The following is a 5,509-nucleotide window of genomic DNA, read 5'->3' as shown; positions in this document are numbered from 1 at the left end:
GTGAGGAGGATTATAAATTAATGTACAACATGTAAAATGGTTCAGATACACCCTTAACATCACTGTGAGCATGTGGGACACATTTAGATAAGTTAAAACCAAGTGTGGGTTTAGAGTTTGGCCATCTTTCATCAGTGGCTTACTAAAGCTCTGTTCCTTTGGTGTGAGGATGGGGGTGGTCCCTGAGGTGAGTTGAAACAATGGAATAATGGCAACACTGCCCCCTGCTGCCTGTGGCCACCTCCCTTCACTCATGGGGATTTACTCCTCTTAAATATAAGGATGTCAGGAAGGAAAGCACTAACTTTTTTTTTTTTTTTTTTTTTTTTTTTTTTTTTTTTTTGAGACAGAGTCTCGCTTTGTTGTCCAGGCTAGAGTGAGTGCCGTGGCGTCAGCCTAGCTCACAGCAACCTCAAACTCCTGGGCTCAAGCGATCCTTCTGTCTCAGCCTCCCAAGTGGCTGGGACTACAGGCATGCGCCACCATGCCCGGCTAATTTTTTTTTTTTTTATATATATATCAGTTGGCCAATTGATTTCTTTCTATTTATAGTAGAGACGGGGTCTCGCTCTTGCTCAGGCTGGTTTTGAACTCCTGACCTTGAGCAATCCGCCCGTCTCGGCCTCCCAAGAGCTAGGATTACAGGCGTGAGCCACCGCGCCCGGCCAGCACTAACTTTTATTGCAAGCAATGTGCTATCATTTAATAATATGAAGTTATTATAAATTCAGGAAAGAATATGATGTATTTCCTAAATGAAGAAACTGAGGTTAAGAAAATTGGATAAACTCTACAAAAAGTCATAGCCAGAAGTGGATTTGCACCCAAGTGAGCCTAGCTCCAAAGCCTGTGCTTCTTACACTGCAGCACACTGTCAATGGCTAGAGGCCGTGGGCATAGCTCAGGCACCTAAAAGTTTGGTGACCAACTGTCTTGATTTGCCTGGGACTGAGAGCGTTTCAGGGACACTGGACTTTTAGTGCTAAAACCTTCCAGTTTAGTCCAGGGCAAACCACAATGAGTTGGTCACCATAGTTGGAATTTAGTTGAATAAAGCACTAGGCTGCAAGGGTTTATTTGAAAAAGGAAGAAGGCTGCCTGGTTCTCTGTATTATTTTTTTTGCTGTGGCTCAGGCTGTTGGGCCACAGGTGAACAATCTCTGTCCTAGTTATTTTATGCCTTGACACATGCTGGGGGCATTGTCAAAGAAGTTCACATCTCTTCCAGCTATGATTTCTTCAATTCCTGTACCAAATCATCAAAGTCTATAGGCATTTAGTTAACTGATTTATCCATTCGAGCAGAAAGGAAAGAGCAGAGACAGGCATCACAGAGACATGAGTTCTGTGAGGATCAAGGAAGGCCAGAAAAGGGGGCTGAGTAGCAGAATGGACATTCATGGACTGCTTACCGTGCACTGAGCTAGGTACTTTATGCACATTATCTCACACGTGTGCACATTAGCTCTCCTGATTATAACCCTAAAAGATAGTTATAATTAACTCAATTACAGATTCAAAAAAGAAAAGTAAGCTCAAGAAGAGGCTAAATAACTTGTCTGAGGTCACACAGCTAGAAAAAAAGGTGGAGGCCGGATGCAGTGGCTATTGAGCCCCTCAGCCCATCCCTGTCTCTACTGAAAATAGAAAAAAATTAACTGGTGTAGTGGCGCTATAGTCCCAGCTATATTAGGGGCTGAGGCAGGAGAATCGCTTGAGCCTAGGAGGTATGGCATTCTAGCCCAGGCAACAGAGCAAGACTTTGTCTCTAAAAAAAGAAACGAAGAAAAAGTGGAACTTAATATTTGTTTCTGCCCAAAGCTCTGTGACTTTTCCCACTATATTATAGTATCTAACTGTGATATTGTGATACAATAAGAAATATATACCTGGTCTTCATGGCACAAAGTCCCTAAAGCCCTTGTAAGTTCCTGAGTAATAAGGGTGATAAGAAAATTTTTTGTTATGATATTTGGCCTTAGTCTCCAGTTCCTGACAGGAGCTTCTAAGACCCTTGGAATCTCTCAAGTGATAACAGTGTCTTTTTGTATGCTAATGAAATGACTGGTGGCTGGGGTCCCCCAGATAATCTCAGGATGAGGGACCAGTCACCAGGAAGACCAAAGCATCATTATAGGGTTGGAACTTTCAGCTCCCACTCTCACCTCCAGGGAGGAGGTAGGGGCTGGAGATTGAGTTAGTCACCAGTGGCCAGTGATTTAATCAATCATGCCTAAGTAATGACTCTCAGAGGACATGGAGTCCATACCCCTTCCCCTCTTACCTTGTCCTATACATCTCTTCCATTTGGCTGCTCCTGAGTGTATCTTTTATAATAAACCAGTAAATGTAAGTAAAGTGTTTTCTGGAGTTCTGTGAGCTATTCTAGCAAATTACTGAACTTGAGGAAGGGATTGTGGGAACCTCCAATTTATAGGCAGTAGGTCAGAAATGTGGGAGCCCTGGACTTGTCATTGGTGTTTGAATGGGGGCATCTTGTAGGACTGAGCCCTTAACCTGTGGGGTCTGATGCTAACTCCCAAGTAGTTAGTGTCAAAATTGGACTGAATCACGGGGTACTCAGATGGTGTCTGGGGAGTTGCAGAATTGGTTGGTGGTATGGAAAAAACCCACACATTTGGTGTCAGAGGTGTTGTGAGTACAAACAGCTTTGTAGTGACACATAGTAGTATTTAATAAATATTGAATTCCCTTTCCCATTAAGTTCCTAACATTAAATTTATTAATTTCAATGACCTCCATATGCTTTAAAACAAAACAATGTACCAAAAACAGTATTCTCCAAACTCATGGGGTGAATATGGAGTTTCACTATGGGGGGTGAAGTCACCTGATTAAGTCTGTAATGTTAAAGCTGAGAAAATAATTCAGGCAACTACTCCAGTTCATTCTCACTGATAAGTCATATTTGGGCTCTGGAAACAATACCCCAAAATGAAGGCCTCAGAAACAAAAGTTTTTGTCTGGCCTTCTCCTGCCTTCCTGTTTCTCAGTCCCATTCTCTCCCAAGGCTATCCATAGAAACTAGAACCCCTCTTCTCCAAGATGGGTCATGGAAACCAGACCCCTTTTCCCCAAAACCAGCCATAAAACCTAAAAATATTACTCCATCTTTCCCTTTGCCTTTCTGTGTAAAAACTGGCCATAAAGAAATTATCCGACCTACTTGTTTGTGGGTAATAAGACCCCCATTCCAGAGATGGTTCTGCCCCATACCCAAAAGGAAGGAAGGCATGTTCAGAGAGACCAAGAAGAATCTAGTCAAGGTTTGCTGGACTTCCCTACTCTATTAGTATTAGATCACACCCTTTTTGTTCAATCATACTTCTTAAATGGCTGTTCATACTTTGTTAAACCTAAACATAAAATGGATAATTTCCCTGGATTTTTGTGTCTTCTGAAGGCTATACATACAGCAAATAAATTTATATATATTTTTTTTCTAATTAACCTGCCTTTGTGAGTAGATATTTCAGCAAACTTTCAGAGGACCAAGGGCAACTCTCTCTCCTTGGCCCCTACAGTAAGTTGGCCAATACCCACTGAATACTGGATAGAACACTGTACCACGAGATGATATGTAAACAAAGTAATCAATATTCTTACAATCTCATCAGAAGTATTTTCTACACAGTTTAAAAAATGGCAATTTTTCCAGATAACATTGCTGATGACTTAAAAAAAAAAAAAAGAGGCAATTTTATGAGTCCAGATTAAATACAAATTAATGTATGGTAAACCATTTAAACACTGTAGTTATCACAAAAACACAAGGGAGGTGAATTAATAAAGGAAAGTTTTCTGGCAGACATGCTTTGTACCTGATTCTGTAAGACAGCATGAATTGGCAGAGGAAGGTGTAAGGGTACACACAAAGACATGGACACAGGGATAAGGACATCTTGCATGGATATATTTTGTGTAATTAAGAGTAGAGAAACCATTAATGGACCTAAGTATTTATGGCTGAAAATCAAATACCCTACAAGCAAATAAAAATGTCGTGAGAGGGAAGTAAGCCAATATGATGTAGAGATCAAAGAATATCCCAGATACCTGAACAAGTAACGGTTCTGTTAGCAAAGAGGAATGGGCAATTGGCTTTAAGGTAGACATGTCTACTACTCCATATTTATAAAAAGGGAAAGATTATCTTGCACAATTGTTGTAGGATTAGAGATGTTTAAATTAACTGGCAAAGGGTAGGTATTCAATGAGAGTTTGTTATTGTTTTATTTAAATACTCTATGATTACATTTCAGAGCTTATGAAAATTCACTTTGGGGATGAGATATTTGCTCTGCTTTGGTTGTTATTAATAATTCAAAATGTGCCTGGCATATAATAGGCACTTAGTAAAAAATCTGTTGAATGAATGAATAAAGTAATACATTTTCACTCTTTTCTTATTAAGTATAACAAATAAGAGAACAAAAAGTCTATATCTGGCCTTGTGGAAAGGAAAGGTCTACTTAACTTGAGTTAGCAGGAAAAACACAGGAAAAGTATAAGGATGATTTCAAGACAGAAATGTTGCCTAACATCATGTAACTACCAAAGACATAATAGTGGGGGAGAGTCTGGAGTGTGAGATCAGATTTTTAATAAAGCACTCCAGGTGATTCTGATGCAGGTGTGGATCACCCTTCTGGGAAACATTGGCTGGCTCTATAGGATAAAAGTCAAAGTCCTGAACAAGACATTAAGGTCTTCTCTAATCTGACCCAATTTTATTTTTCCAGACTCAACACTTAATTTCCATCCTGTTGAATTACTCATCTCTCCTCAATAGGTCATGCACTTAGGTTTCCCTTAATTTGAAATTACCTTTCCATTCTTCATTACAGGGCAGACTCCTACTTGTGCTTCAAGACCCAGCTACACTGTCACCTCCTCTGGGAAGTCCTCTGAACCTCATCAGGCAAAATTAATTGCCCCCTCATGGTTCATCCAGAACTTTATTCAAATTCTATTACAATATTTATCACAATACTGACTTTTTAAAAATCTTCTTCAGAAGTAAGCAGGAGTATGTCTGGTTCTTTGCTAAGCCCCTAACTCAGCACAGGGCCCAGCACACAATAGGGAATGAATGAATGAATGATCCTATACTACTGGTTTACACCTGGAGTCACTGAGTTCTTATTTTTCAGGCCAATAAGTGCAAGCTTCCTAGGAGAAGAAAAGGTTTCTGACTCACTTTCATATTCTCCAAAATCATGCCAAGGACTCAGTAGTCAATGACAAAGTACCTAATGAGTGAAAATAATCAGCACCTACCCCCAGTTTAATGAGTACTTCCATGCTTCCCAGGCCCTCGCTACAACTGTTGGAGGAGACGGGAATGGAGTGTGAGTGTTGGGGGAAGATGTCATCCCCCCTCCGCCAACTGAGAATGTTATGTCAGGCTGGAAGCCACATAAACGGGCCTCCAACGCCAGGTTCCTGGCTCTCTCGGCCCGTTCCCGAATAGAACACTGCTGCCATG

Source organism: Microcebus murinus, chromosome 2, assembly GCF_040939455.1.
Source record: "Microcebus murinus isolate Inina chromosome 2, M.murinus_Inina_mat1.0, whole genome shotgun sequence".
Lineage (NCBI taxonomy): Eukaryota > Metazoa > Chordata > Mammalia > Primates > Cheirogaleidae > Microcebus > Microcebus murinus.
Note: the sequence above shows the minus strand (reverse complement) of the source record.